General features: G+C 42.0%; 1 long non-coding RNA gene across 2 annotated transcripts; it reads left to right on the forward strand.

The window, feature by feature from the left end:
* Positions 1–5,456: 5,456 nt before the first annotated feature.
* On the forward strand, positions 5,457–12,422 carry LOC142404907 (uncharacterized). 2 transcript variants are annotated; one of them, XR_012773995.1, is made up of 4 exons: positions 5,457–5,498; positions 10,319–10,420; positions 12,030–12,192; positions 12,286–12,422. It is a non-coding gene; the product is annotated as an uncharacterized LOC142404907 (long non-coding RNA). The 2 variants fall into 2 exon arrangements; XR_012773994.1 differs by having other exon boundaries at positions 12,116–12,192.
* Positions 12,423–16,159: the final 3,737 nt, after the last annotated feature.

The raw sequence follows: 16,159 nt of genomic DNA on the forward strand, positions 1-16,159 counted from the left end.
TGGTAGTAGGGACCAGGCATCTGCGTTGCACCAACATCAGCCTCCAGATGCCTCTCGGGGCTGGGGGTGTCTAGCCGGCTGTCTCGGGGCTGGGGGTGTCTAGCGGGTGTCCCGCAGGCTGCTTGGCAGTGGTCGGCTGGAGCACCTTGGACACACTCCTGAGGTGCACCGGCTGGGTTAGTTTCACCCAAGGGGAAAGCAGTTCTCATGCTCAGAAACTGCTCTGCTCTGCATACCGAAGCACAGCACGGGGGGAGAGTCAGGGGATTCATTTCACAAGTGCACTCCTGATTCAGACTAAGACTGGGGTAGATGCAGTCTGCGATAGTTCCCTGTTTCTATTGACATTGCATTGTATAATATTTTACACTTTAAAAGGTTCCTTTTAATTCAGTGGGATTACTCAGGATTTAAAGCATGATTCACTGTTGGAGAATGCAAGACATATGGATTGCTTCCCTTGCCAAATGCAAAATTTTGGTTCAAGAATTCTAAAATGGCTTTTCTTTACACAATCTCTATGGCTACTGAAGCGCGCAAGGTATGCTGTATCATTTCTAGATGCGAGCTGCTGTTTTGGGGAACAATGAATAGAGGGGTGAAGGTTTCTAAAGAAACTCGTACACATGATGCTAATGCTGGCAGAAAACTAACCTGACTGGGAGTGCCTCGTGCGGTGCCACGGCCAAAAGAGCTGCTGCGATTACTGGATACACAGAAAGGGACATGTAAGGAAGGAGAACAGAGGTTATACTACCTCTCTGCTTGGCACTGGTGGTGTGGCTACTGCTAAAGTAGTCCCATTCAATTATCTGCACTTCAAGAAGGATGATGATAAATTGGAGGGACTACAGAGAATAGTACTGATAATAATGAAAGGATTGGAAAATGGCTTATTTTTAAAGATAGCGATCTCTTTCTTTAACTTATCAATGAAGTAACTCAACCCTCTAGAAGAACCAGCGTGTGGGAAAAGAGCTAGCAGAGGACTCTCCCATCTATCACACAAACGTAGGGAGACCTACAGCTCGAAGTTACAGACAAAGTAGCAGGTTTTTAAGGACAGAGAAAATTAACCAGGGAAACAACCGGTGTGGATATTCTTTAACTGGAATCTTAAATCAAGCACTGCTAGTGAGTTGCAAAAGGCACCCAGAAGTCCTGTGGCCCATGTTATGATGTTATACGCTCAGAGTAAACTATTGCAATGGTGCTTCCTAGCCTTAAAATCTTCAAATACAGACTTCTGAGAAGACGTATTTTGAGAAGCCAAAAGTCTGTCTGGCTAACTATTTATCTATCAGTCTATTTAATACAGATTTCCATTAAAACTGTTGTTGATGTCCTGACAACAGAGAAGTTTTACTTTGCCTACCCAATTTGCACACACATTATTTCTACAGGTGTGTGCAAAGTGACTGTCTTTCTATTTTTAACAGGAATCGCTTTGTATAAAACAAATATTTTCCCTGAAGTTTGGGGATTTTTTTTTAATACTCCAAAAGTTTTCTCTAGGACCTTATCCAAGAAAGAGAAGAAACAAAGAACAGTGTAATATCCAAACCCTTCGCTCTAGCAGTAAACCAAACTATTACAAGGGTAATGAGTCAGACCTGCTTTTCGGTCTTAATTTCCATGTGGCTGTAGTTGACTTCATACAGTTTACAGCCTGTGTTCGCAGGGTCCAATGCTCTACATGGACATGAAGAAAAATGCATGAGAGGGAGAAGAAACTCAGCTCATTTGCTATGATTAAAGTTAAAATACAGTACTAGTAAATGTTTAAAAGACAGTATTATGGTATTCGAAATGCAGTAAAAATGAATATTTAAAAATTCAAAATAGACTTCCTAATTCCACACTTTGGCCAGCTGTATTTAAAAACTGGGTATTTAAATTAAGACATTCAGGTACCAAATCTATTTTTAGTGTCTGTCTTGTTCCCCTTGAAATCAACAGTGGTTTTGCCACTGCTTCAATGGGAGTATAATAAGGCCCTTCACTTTCAATACCTTACAACTACTGGAAAAACAGTGGATACAATAGGGATGACTGCACCTCTAGTAAGTAATCTTTTTTTGTACTCCTGCAGTTCCTAAATAACACAGAAAGTCATTTGAAAGACTGAGCAGCAATAGAGAAACAGGTTCAATAAATCAGAACAAATCTCCATTACAACCAAAACAATTCCTTAATTCTTTACTGTCCTTACTCTCAAATCAAGTATTCCTACTTCATCTGTCAGTGCTGCTAAGAGAGAAGTTCCTTCCGTCCTTCCTTCCTCCCTCTCTCCCTCCCTCCCTCCCTCCCTCCAAGTCGCAGCATAAATCTCATTGCATTAGCCCCCCAGGTAGCCCATATTTGCTGCAGCCCCACACCACACAGATGCTACAGTTCCTCCTTTTGATTGAATCCTACAGTCATGATTTTTTCTCACTAATTTCAGCATTTCCTTTAATGTTGGTATTAGAAACACAAGTTAGGAAAGATAATAAGAATGAGGTAGTTCCTGTATGCCTCTTAGCCATCTCCCTTGAATATCTTCCTAATGCGGCTAAGTTTAACTATGCCTTTTGAGACTTCCAAAATCAGACTTGACAGCTTGGGCTTCAAACTATAGCTTCCTCTGCATTGTGTCACGGTAAATTTGTGACTGGCAATGTTTTCACAAGCTGCAATTGCTTAGGATTGCTCTGTGTAATTGGCTCTGTGTAGGCTGCTGGCTTTTTTTCTTTTTTTTCTTGATAAAGAGGGGAAATATTAAGAGGACATAACAGATTACATTGTTTTGTATTTTCTGTACCAAGTTCTTTTGTTCTTTTATTTTCAAGACTTTAAACATTTCATTTAATTTAAATTAAAATTTTGTAATGAAGGATACAAATCTATGAGTCAACTTGAAATATTTTGAATCATTTACATAAAATTCCTCATTATAAAATTATTTCTTTACTTAACCTTAGAATAGAAATAGCTCATCAGCCCCAAGTTTTTTCTTTCTTTTTTTTTTTTTTTTTAAGGATGCTAACCATCTATTGCTAACTAACTTAGATAAGTTACATCTCTAACTCTGTCAACCATGAAAGACTGGAGAAAACATAACTGAGATATGCAAGGTAAGCCCAGAATTTTCATAAATATACCAAAAGTGGAACTGAAAGTACCCTTGGCTATATAGTGATTAAACTTACTATGTTTCTTCTTCTTTTTTTTTTTTTTTAAAGAAAAAACTTTGAATTGAAAATAACCATTGTATGTATTATCAAAAATTAAATGCTTTTGAAAGAAAGGTTAGATGGAAAATCAACATTTTTATACAAGTTCTAGGGTAACACTAATTGCAGTGTTTTCCATTTCTATATGTTAACAAATTTAGATTGAGCCCTCTGTGATAAGAATAGAGGCAGTGTCTTTACATACTTATTGTGGCATAATTGTACGTTTATTCACTTGCTTCCCTCTTAGAACTTGAAGGGGCCTGATACTGAAATTACCCTGAGGCAAAAATACTTAAACCAATATGCAATATAAAAAGGACTTTGGCAGCACAGGGATACTATCAGGTTAAAAAGTTATCAATTAAAATGGTGTCTAATTTCAGCAGTGTCTTCACAGAATCAGCTTCAAGATTAGGGTGAGACCGTGTTATCATTCAAGCTGATTGCTCTGTAACTTTCCAGATAGAGAAAAGACTGTTGTTTTTTTTTAAGTCTTGTGGACTTTCAGTTCTACAAATCCCAGCCCCTCCAGATGAACTTGGACTTAATTGGGAGTAAGAGCAGCTGCAAGATTTTCAGATACCACACAATTTCCGTAACAGTCTACATTTGCACTCATCAATGTTTATATGTACTGTTGTAAGAGTAATGAGTAGCCCAGCGAGAAAGATTTATCTGCAAGCTAGAGCCACGTGAGTGTTTGCAACTGGAGTGTGGTCACTAAGTAGAATATAATTACTTTTTAATCTCTTTCCTTCACCCAGTGCCAGGAGAAGCTAACCAGCTTGTCTTCCATGAGGGTGAGCTTCCGTGGAAGCTTCCCAATTGCTTGCAAAGGCACAGATTGACCGAATCTTTCTGGTAGGGTATATGCTAACTTCGCTTGTTGTCTTCTTTTACTAAGTCTACAACTTGCTGTGAAACAGCAAAGCAATCATCAGATTTATCAACCAAAACAAAGTTGTGAAATTACTTATTTGTCAGTATTATTTGAGGGCTCACAACTGTAAATGAATATTTATGTGTATGTATTTGCACACATCAGTAAACACACAGACACAATATACGAACATGCTTCATTTCATACCTTGGCCCTAACACGTTAGCCTTTACCCTCACAGAGTCCAGCTGAAATCAACGGGACCAATGTGCCAACAGTCCTTTACTACATCCTAATGGTTCAAAGAGAAAGGCTCTGTTGTTCCAGTTGCATTGCAAGATTCCTATTGTTTAGTGATATGCTAAGACCCTTATTAACATCCATCCACTTATCACCACGTACTCTTTACTTCTCAGTAGTAATCAGAGCTTGAAGCTTGGGATTGATCTGTGTTCAGTCCCCGACCTACCCAAGCCCAGGAACAGAGCAACAATCATTTCTTTATGCTTTTCCTTCATTTTGAGGGTAGCAAATACATTTTATCTTGAGGTTTCTTTTTTCTCAGAAGATGCTGTAGTGACAGAATTGTAGAGAAGCAATTTCCCCTTTTTATTTCTAAAACTAAAGAAAAAACCCTTCACATTGTCATCAGCTTACTGTACTTTAGAAACCCCCACAGTCATCAGCTTACTTTATTTAAAAAAAAACCCAACCTTGAAATGTAGCTACACACTCCAATCTGTATTTTAGTATTGCTGATCATACCATTTCGCTGCCGAACCCAGAGAAGACCATGGGGGGGTGGTGCGCATGTGTGTGTAGAGATGTACATACACATTTGCCTCGGAGAAAGATGTGTTTCCGCAAGGATCCTCTCATGGAGGATCAAATAGAACGAACCCTCCAGCTTGGTAGATGTGCTGGAGTGAGTAAGGCAGGACGAGTTTCCTGAAGGCCTGGGTCACCGGCGAGGAAAGCCGTGCCACCACGCCGCACCCGTGCCCCTCTCTGTTGGTCGGTGTAAGGTCCTGTGCGGGTATTCGTGAACAGCAATTGCAGACCTGAGTTCATGCACCAATACAACATCCCTCTCAGACGGAATACTATCCTACTCATACCTCAAAGGTACGCTGAAGCAAAGATAAACAAGGGGCTTGCCTATACTAGAATGGTTACAGGTTTAGTTTTAAGTGAAACTTCTACTCTGTAGAGGTCGTTGCAGCAGTATGCCTTCCCTTCAACAAGAGAGCAAAATAAACTGTATTTGGGTCAGGAACAAGAATTTATGGTGGTTTGAAAAATATACTGAAATATCACATTCCTATGACTGTAATTAAAGCAATGTTTTTTCTAATGCGGATCAATCTGAAGTGACTGCTCAGGAGCACCAAAGAGAACAGGTACCCAAATGATGTCCCAGACCCTTTTCTCCAGCTACTGGAAAATACCCCCTCCCTTTTCCTCTGTGTCAGAAATGTTTCAACATGTAGGGAGGATGTCCAGAAGAAGTGCAGTGCAGCAGAGCTCCATTAAAGCCAATGGAGTTCTTGCCATTTACAGCAGCCAAGGGGCTCGTCCCTAATTTCTTTCTGCAGAGGAACATGCAAAGCAGATTTTAGATATTTATTATGAAGTGGTGGACAGGTTGCAGGCTTGATGTACTGCCTAGAGATGGTCCCAAAGTACGAACAAATGACCAAGAGAGAAAAGGGCATCTTGTAGGTGATACCTAATTTGGTTTTTTCTCCCCTAAACTGAATTTTGCAATTTTTTTGCAGTGAATGTAAGCATCTCATTGGCACAATTGTGTTATTCCTAAAATGGGTTGCTAATACTTGAGAAATGCTGTCAACAAAAAATGCAGTCACGTAAAGTGCTTGTAATTATTTCTAAAATTAGTACCCCTTTAAAGAGTGTATTTACATGACCCATCAACAGATCAGTTAAGTACTTTCAGTACGTTTTACTTGTATTTGGCAGAACAATTCCCTTGCTGATGAGTGGGACCCTTGCCTTGCCGACACCAATGAGTGGGAGAGATTGCAGTTAAAAAGTAAATTAGAAAGAAATGTTTTGGGAATTATTTTTTTTCTATACTTTGTGTAGGATTTGGAAAGAAAAAAAATCTTCGATTCCAAGTTCAAAAAGACCTCACTTACCTTACTCACACTAGCTGCCTTTCTGTTTTAAACCACAAGCCTCTACAGCTGTGAAAGTGCGTGAGCTTGAAAAGGAAAACAATATAAAGTCCAGTGGGTTCCAAACTCTCCCTATAGACGCTCCCCCAGTTTCTGAAAGTTTTAGGGGGGAGTTCTGGCTTTATTAAAATCCATGGTAAAATTACCATAGGCAAAATTACCATAGGCATAACAATATATTTTTAATCTTAAAGGGTTGTTTGTTTTTTTTTTTAATTAATGAAAGTTGGCACATTAGGGAATGTATAAGATTTCATTCCACCAAAAAAAGCAATAAACAAAGAGGATAGATTAATAAATGAACTTACTGAAGTAAAACTAGAGTTGCATAAGCATATACCATAAGAAATGAGCACATTTGTCCTAAAATGGTGGACAAAGTCACTATTAAAGTAAAATGTGACCTGTGGGCAAACTTTGTCAATGAGGTATTTAAAAGTACATTAATTCGCATTTACACTTTTGTTTACATTTATGTTTTTGGATTTAATTTTTATTCCTTCTCTAGTTAGGAATCTGTAAGCTCAGTAGGGCCAAACCCTATGATTTCCTTTGTGAGAAGGACATATAGTTGCTGAATAATTTATATTGTATTCATAAGATAATTCGTAAGTGCTGGTGCTTCTCCCCCCCCCTCCTCCCCCCCCAATCTGAATGCTTTCCGTATTAATAATGCATTCATCCTCCTGATCCCCTGTGAAATAAGGTGAGGGTATTATCTTACAGAGAAAGCGGCAAACGCATAAAGCAATAGGGTTTTTGACTGTAGTTACAACAATATGATCTTGGTCAGGACAGTTTGATGGCAAATCATTAAGTTTAAAGCAGGGTACATGTGGTGTGAATCTATAGGCAGTTACTGTGGATGCAGGCGGCATGAGCGACCGTCTGGGAACAAGTTATAGAAGTATAGACTCAGCTCACTCATGTGGATGAGATCTTTTACCCCTCAGCAAAGACAATTTGGATTTTAGTCGCGCTTCCTATCTACCTGCATGTGGAACAGGCAAAGAAATTGAGCTGGTGTGCGATGAAGCGGGTAGGATGGGGGTGACGGTCGATATGCTGGTGGGCAGGGCTGGGGTCCAGGGGGACCTGAGCAGGTTGGAGAAATGGGCTGACAGGAGCAACGTGAAGCTCAGCGGAGGCAAAAGCAAAGCCCTGCCCCAGGGCTGGAGTAAGCCCCTGCAGCAGAAACCAGAGGGGCACGAGAAAGTCGACGGCAGGCAGGAGTGGGTCTGGCAGGGGTGGCCAGGGGGCTGGAGCCCACCTCGCTCGAGGAGAGGACAGGGGCACGGCATTAGTTTGGCTTGGAGAAGGGGAGACCCTGTGACTCCCGGCAAATACCTGGTGGGAGAGGAGGGAAAAAGCAGTGTCCCAACTTTGAATTTGGCCCTGTGCTGGGCAGGGGCTGGGACAGACGACCCCCTTTCCACCTAAATTTGTGTGAGTCCGTGATTCCAAGTTCACAGGCTGACTCCGCTAGAGCATGGGGACTGCGGCGAGAGCAGCACCTCTGTTACAACAAGTTATCCTCAGGAGCCCAATTTCTGAGACTCTTGTGCGATGGCAAAGTGTTTGTTTTACTTCGCCCTAAGAGTCTGCTGAAAGGCAAAACCATCCTACACATGCCGTAGGGGAAGGCAGGAGTTCAACGCTTCCAACAACAATAAAAAAGGAGAATGTTTGTTTAGAAATCTGAGCGTGATTTTAATGGCCTAATATTAACCAGCCAGGTTTGAAAATGATGGTCAAATTATAAATAGAGCTGAGAGGCATGGCATACAAAAATACAGTTGTATTTTTATTATAAATTTTATATAAATAGAGGGGAAAAAAAAGCCCTGAAATTTTTCAGGCTTGAATTCCAGCCACTCTGTTAATGTGAAACCTGTTCTTTCCCTTGCTATTTTTCATTCCTGCCCCTGTGAAGCCTGGGTTGGGACAGGCCACCTCTCTCTCCCACTGCTGGCTCCTCCCTTTCCAGCCTTTACAGCCCTGTAACTGCTGATTTGCTTTGCGTAAGAGAGATCAAGAACAGGTTCAATGTTTCTTATTGCAATCTGCCCCCTTCCATGCTAAAATCTAGTGCGGGATCATTAACAGGTGGGTTCCCACAGAGGTATTTGGGTCTAGCGTGGCCGCAGCTGCCTGAACAAATATATTATTCGGTTAAACTTTTTAAGTGTCCCTTTTCCAGCCTGTGCTTACCTGTGTGCAAACTGCAACAGCGCAGATTCCCCAGTAGTTTGGAGCCAGCTATCATGACTGGCAGTGAGACCCTGATTTTGCTCTGCAGTTGCTGTTCTGTGCAACCCTTTACATCAGCTGAATTCGTAGCCTGCTCTTTACTTAATCAGCCTCTGAAGAAACAAGCATGGAAAATATATATTTGTTTTCTTCTGGAACTTTTTTCACTGAGTTTTAGGCATTATCTGTTAAAGAAAATCTATCAGGCATGGTACGAGCTATGCTGCCTACTTATCCCTTCCTGTCCATACTCCGGCTTGCGTTTTCCTTCTTGTCTCTCTGCTACTGCTAATATAGTGTTTTCTGCTCCTGTGTTCCTCCTACGGTGCCTTGACATTTGCGTATTTATTCCCTAAATTGTACCAGCGTGTCCCCATTAAAAATAAAGTACCATGTCGTATTGTTCCTGATATCACTTAGAGTTTACTTAGCTTATGTTGTAGCTGTAAGTCAGTAGTGCTGCCATGGGTGCCCTGGACACCAGGATCCTGCCGGGTGCCGGGCGGCTCTGGGGGAAGCCCTTGGGCCACCCTGGTGTTGGGCACGCAGGGGTTCAGCAGTGGCGAGCAGCTGGTACTGGGCTTCTCACTTGTGGCTGAAATGTTTGACGGCTGACACCAGTGGACGCTACCGCTTTGACTTCGATAGGAGCCAGCCTGGATCTGCGTGGGCTTTGCTGAAAATGTTAATTCAGCTCACAGAAAGTTTTTCTTACTTCTGGGAGATTTCTTACTCCAACAGGTTGTGAAGCAAATGGCCTGGGTTCTAAATTTATTTGTCAGCAAGAATATTCTGACTTGAAATTCTTGACTTGGGCAAGAGGGAAACGTGCTATACAGCAGGTCATAATAAAACATAGCATCTTTCCCCTGAGTTTTGCATCCATTCAGCCACTCTTAAGGGTACAGTTATAGACTGGATTGCTCCTTGCTCTTCCTATCACTATCGTCACCCTTTCCTGCCTTAATTTGCTCACGGGGGGGCATCAGATCCAATTTTCCTACACGCCCAAACATATGGATTCAAGATGTGGGCTGGTCTTGCAGAAGGATATTGCATTTTTTACTTTCCCTGGAACTGAATAAGCAATTGTCACAATCCAAGCTATTGTGCTGAATTTAAAAAAAAAAAAAAAAGGTTATAAAATGGGAGACTGTGTATGGGTGGCAAAACCGGGCGCTAGGTAAATGTGCAGAGCAGGAATATGCTTATTAAATAGGCAACAGAGAATTAGAGGAAACTATTTCAGTGTACATTCAAGTATATTATGGGACTGTTTATAGGGCCCAAAAGAACTTCCCGAGCATTAACACATGCAGTATGAGACGCAGAGGTGGTAGAATCTATATAAAGGTGAATAGACATGTAAAACCAGAATAACTTGTTAGCATTTACATTGTTGCTGCCTTGAGGCTATGGCAACTATTTCACCCACCTTTTAGAAATTCATTCAGCATTTTTTTTCTGTGGGGTGGATGAGAAGACAGCATTTTTTTAAGGTCAGGGAACAATATCAATGATAAATTGAGCTAATCGTATGCTATTCTTTCAGAATAATGAAGGACACATGTGAGAACCCTATAGAAAAAGGTACTGTTACTAATAATGGATTAGTAACAGTACTAAAGGAGTTAGAAAGGAGGAGGGGAAGGTTGGGTTTATGTTCTTTTTCCTTCTCTTTAATTATAAAGATCAGATCGGATGACTTGTATATCTCTGCATCTATACATTTGTGTTGTGGTAGAAATTAATCTTTTATCACCCTTTCCTAGGTGCCTCCTCGGAGTCTCCAGACTTCTGGACAACGAAGAAGAGGAGAAAATTATGACAGCAGAAAAATCTATGCAAATAAATCCTGAGTAATGAGAGGGAAGGTGAGTTTTATTGACACTGTTTGGTTTTGACTTTTAACTCAAGTACTGAAAAACACAGAAGAAAATTTATCTCTCTCTCTTTCTTCGGGGCAGAAAAAGTTCAAAGCGAACATGTGAGGTCTCCGATGACTCCTCGAGCAAAGTTATGACAGCATTAGCCTTCCTGGTAGCTTAAAGGTGAAAAAACAAGGAGAAAGTCCCTTCCTCTTACACATTTTATCATGTGTTTAACCTTCTTCATAAATTATTGGGAAACATGCCAATTAATAGTTTATCTTTGAAAACGTGCTTATCTCGATTTTTTGAACAAATAGAGAATTGGATGGGCATTCATCCATCTTTTTATTACATTTTTCCCACGTTAGGGAGTGCTATACATTTCCACAAGCCATAACAAATGGACCCATTTGCTGTGGGATTTGCTCTCAGCTGGGACACAGACCGTGGTATGCCTTTACTACCAAAAAGATGTGTTTTTTAAAGCAAGGGAATGACTATGCATTACTATCCTGCTCTAAAATCCCAGTAGCGTCAAATACAGTTCTTACTACACTGTACCTCAGCGAGGCCAGCACTGAACTTTACAACAAGAGGTGACTTTACCCAGGTATTTTAGGATAAAACCAAGAAAGAATTGTTTCCTTGAGGGTTTTACTAGGGGGTAAAAAAAAAAGAAAAAAAGAAAAAAAAATCTCTTCTAGTTATAGCAACAACAAAATAACTCTCTTTTGTGGGGAGTGGTGGGATCTAAGGTAGATCAGAAATAGAGGGAGGAAAAAAGATATGTCTGTTGACTCATCTTGTACACCACTGCATCTTGACTCTCATGATGTACCCATTGAATGGATTCTGTAATTTTAAAACAAGGGCAGCTTTTCAACAAGTGTGCGTTGCTATGAATGCCCTGCAGTCCATGGAGCTATGGTACTTGCAGTAGTTGAAACCTTGACCTTTTAAACTTTTGCCTTTGTCTATCTATATCACTGCTTTTCCCTTTTTAGCTGTCTACGGGAACATAATAAAATTAATTTTTTATAGCATTTAATTACTGCTTACATTGACATCCTCCAAGAAAGCTTGAACACTTGGGATTTATTCACATACAGGATTTATTCAACATTTAGGGTTTCTTAATTTTATCCTTAAACCTTAATGGCTACTAGAACTTAGTCTATACATGAAGGGACATGCCTATGAAATTAAAATGGCAAACCCTGTTGCTGGAGGTGTTCCTTGTGCCACAGAAAGCGTTCTGTTTCCAGTATATTTAAAACAGTTCTCCAAACCAAGATGTGTTGATAAAAGGCACGCATTTTACTTGAACAACTGCATCTATATTCAGGTTTTGCTAGCTGCATCAGCTGAAGGTAAACTAACAAAATGCTTTCATAGATCAGCTTCTTGTTTCAATCTTAAAGCAAAGCCTCCATAAAACTTTTAAACTTGAATACAAAAGAACAGAAAGGAGATATTAGTGATATCTGAGTTTGGTTGCTGTTATGTAAGTCAAGTAAAAAGAAATTACACCTACTCTGGGTGGAACGGTGATTCAGATCGTTCACCTTTACGTTGAAGAGCCTCTAAAAGGAAATTTGGTTCTGTTTCTAAGTGGATGTGTGTGGGAGACTGACATTAACACCTTGCACTGAAGAAACTATTCTCTCGGTCCCTTTTCATGGCTGACTAAACACAAAGAGCGCTGGTTTAACTCAGAACCACAGACGGCAGGACTGATTATAGCCCATGCTGAATGAGGAGCTTGATTCAACAAGGTAAATGAAGGTCAGATTAATCACGGATCACATTTCCCCTACCCACCGAAGCCCTTACATTACATTATACATGTCATTGTGCTCCATTTCTAGAACGTCAGCCCAAAGCCTTATCCTCCACCAGCATCATTAGCCCTTGGAGCAGACTCTGCTGACTTTGAGGTCCATACCCGTGCAACCTCTACTACATGAGCAGTCAGTGTAAAAATACATTAAAAGAGCAAGAGAGCAGCACAATTTTAAAGGTGTCAGTGTCTCTTTCTTAGCTACATTGCCGAGCCATATTAACCACAACATGAAAGATTCCTTTATTTAACAGGACAGGTATGTGCTTTAAAAGATCGCTTTATGGTTACCTTTGATAGATGTTCTAGTAGCTTAGGTCACCTAATTCGGGCTCCAAGTCGGAGGTAACGGCTAGCATAAATCTCTAATTTCCCTGCTCTGGTATTGCTTTAAGATAACACTATCTGCTCCACTACATTTTTTCCCAATTACTGTATGAGGTTTGACTGCATTTAAGGAGATAAGGACCTCGGGAAAAGCTCTTGACATTCAAGACTTCAAGCCAAATATTTTTATTAAGATCTTTCTCACACCGTGAATATTAAGTATTTATAGCTGCACTGGGCCAAGAAGAAGGCAGCGCTCAGGTACTTCAGCTGGACTGTTTCTATAAAGTTGGCAGACCTGACTATTTTAATGACAGCATAACTCTGTTCACTTAACACGATTCAGAAAAAATAGTACAAGTGGCCATTTAAACGCTATTGCTCTGATTTCCCAAATCTGCCTGAAAACTCTTGGAAATCAGAGTCATATACCTGAAAGCAGCCAAGGGGTGCATGCCTGCATGCCGCGACGGGGTGCCCTGCAGAACCTCTCACAGGGCTAGAGAGAGCAACTGCTGCAGAGGGGGGGACGCCATCTGCTACTGCTTCCAGCAGTCAAACTGCCTTTGGTAGCTTTGTCTGACTCTGCAGTGTTCAGGGTAGATACATCTATATGTTTCCTTGGCAGGCACTTTGTGTACATTGCCCATTTAAATCAGAATGGAAATTTAACTTCAGGCTAACAAATGTAGGGAAAGTTTGAGGAAAAAGGTTGGAAGCCCCCAACATAACCCCAGCTGGCAACTAAGCACCACACGGCCGCTCGCTCACTCCCCCTGCAGCGGGATGGGGGAGAGAATCGGAAGAGTATAAGTAAGAAAACTCATGGGTTGAGATAAGAACAGTTTAATAATTGAAATAAAATTTTAATAATAACAACAACAACAACAACAACAACAACAATAATAATAATAATAATAATAATAATGAAAAGGAAAAATAACAAAAAGAGAGAAATAAAACACAAGAAAGACAAGTGATGCAAATGAAAACAATTGCTTACCACCAACTGATGCCCAGCCAGTCCCTGAGCAACGGCCTCCCTGCCAAACTTCCCCCAGCTGTATGTGCTGAGCATGACGTCATATGGTGTGGAATATCCCTTTGGTCAGCTGGGGTCAGCTGTCCCCGCTGTGTCCCCTCCCAACTCCTTGTGCCCCCCCAGCCTGCTCGCTGGTGGGGCGGGGTGAGAAGCAGGAAAGGCCTTGACTCTGTGTAAGCGCTGCTCAGCAATAGCTAAAACATCCCTGTGTTATCAACACTGGTTTCAGCACAAATCCAAACCATAGCCCCATACTAGCTGCTATGAAGAAAATTAACTCTATCCCAGCCAAAACCAGTACATTCTCCACCCCTTATTCCATACAATTTATGTCAGGTCCCACACTATGCAATACAACTTCATTAACCACCACCCCCCTTCTCATCCTTTGATATAATACACAGGTATCACTCCCTTAGTCTATGGACCACCCCTGTGAAATGTCTTTAAAATGTCCAGAAATGTCCACAAAATGTTCATTCAGTCCATGCCTTTGGGCTCCTTCTGTTATGGTGGTCACTCAGGACAGGGGAGGTGCTGTGCTGCATGGAGTTACTGGGCACCAAAGCCAGATCAGGTCAGGTCACTGCTGCACTTGCACTGCTTTTTGTAAGGCTTCTCCTCCATCGGTTCCTGCTACAGTAATTCCTAGAACATGCGACTCAAATGGTTGCAGTTGCCCTTTGGGCCAGGTTATAGGGTTTAACATTGCAATGAACTCCTCCCCTTGCTCCTAGCCTGGCTAGCAACAAGGGGTTCCTGCTATAGTAATTCCCATAACATGCAACTCAAATCATGCGTTATTTTCGCCCTGGATTAAATCCCCTTGAGGTACAGATTGGACTCCCCCATCCTTCTGCATTACCCACCAAGTGCGCCCAGGTCCTTGGGCAAAAACAATCCCATGATAGGTTTACCCTTTCCTGAGGAAGGAATAATCCAGACTGTTTTTCCCAACCAGTTCCTTATATGTACTACGGGGATCTTATCTCCTTCCACAGTGTGCAGGGGTTTTGACTGGGCAGGGCCAGGTCAACTAGCAGATCTTCTAGTGTTAACTAGCCAAGTGGCTTCTGCTAAATGTGTATCCCAATGCTTGAACGTCCCACCACCCGTTGCTCTCAGTGTAGCCTTTAACAGTCCATTGTATCATTTGATTTTCCTGGAGGCTGGTGCATGATAGGGGATGTGATATACCCACTCAATGCCGTGCTGTTTGGCCCAGGTGCCTATGAGGTTGTTTTGGAAATGAGTCCTGTTGTCTGACTCAATTCTTACTGGGGTGCCGTGTCACCACAGGACTTGCTTTTCAAGGCCCAGGATAGTGTTCGGGCGGTGGCATGGGGCACAGGATATGTTTCCAACCAACCAGTGGTTGCTTCCACCATGGTAAGCACATAGCGCTTGCCTTGGCGGGTTTGTGGCAGTGTGATATAATCGATCTGCCAGGCCTCCCCATGTTGATATTTCAGCCATCGCCCTCCATAACACAGAGGCTTTAACCACTTGGCTTGTTTGATTGCAGCGCATGTTTCACATTCATGGGTAACCCGTGCAATGGTGTCCATGGTCAAGTCCACCCCTCAATCACGAGCCCATTTGTATGTTGCATCCCTTCCTAAATGTCCTGATGTCTCATGGGCCCACCGAGCTATAAATAGCTCACACTTATGTTCCCAGTCCAGATCCACCTGAGCCACTTCAATTCTAGCAGCCTGGTCCACCTGCTCATTGTTTCGATGTTCTTCAGTGGCCTGACTCTTGGGTATGTGAGCATCTATGTGATGTACTTTTACAACCAGGTTCTCTACCTGGGCAGCAATATCTTGCCACAATGCTCCAGCCCAGATGGATTTGCCTCTTCCCTGCCAGTTGCTCTGCTTCCATTGCTGCAACCACCCCCACAGGGCATTTGCCACCATCCATGAGTCAGCACAGAGACAGAGCACTGGCCACTTTCCTTGTTCACCAATGTCTAAAGCCAGCTGGATGGCTTTCACCTCTGCAAACTGACTTGATTCCCCTTCTCCTTCAGCAGTTTCTGTGACTTGTCATATAGGAATCCATACGGCAGCCTTCCACCTCCAATGTTTTCCCACAATAAGACAGGACCCATCTGTAAACAGGACATATTGGTTTTCATTTTTTGGTAATTCATTATACAGAGGGGCCTCTTCAGCATGAGTCACGTCCTCTGGTGACACTCCGAAGTTTCAGCCCTCTGGCCAGTCCATGATCATTTCCAGAATTCCTGGGTGGTTGGGGTTTCTCATTCGAGCCCGCTGAGTTATCAGTGCGACCCACTTACTCCATGTAGCATCAGCTGAACATCCAGCCGAGCACAGGCAATCGAGGTGCCGAAAGGAGCTGTGCTTCAGTACCAACCACTTCTGAAGCAGCTTGAATTCCTTCATATGCTGCTAATATTTCTTTTTCAGTTGGAGTGTAACAGGCTTCAGATTCCCTATATCCCCAGCTCCAAAACCCTAGGGGTCGACCTCGAGTCTCCCCTGGTGCTTTCTGCCAGAGGCTC

This window comes from Mycteria americana, chromosome 1, assembly GCF_035582795.1.
Source record: "Mycteria americana isolate JAX WOST 10 ecotype Jacksonville Zoo and Gardens chromosome 1, USCA_MyAme_1.0, whole genome shotgun sequence".
In the NCBI taxonomy this organism is placed as follows: domain Eukaryota; kingdom Metazoa; phylum Chordata; class Aves; order Ciconiiformes; family Ciconiidae; genus Mycteria; species Mycteria americana.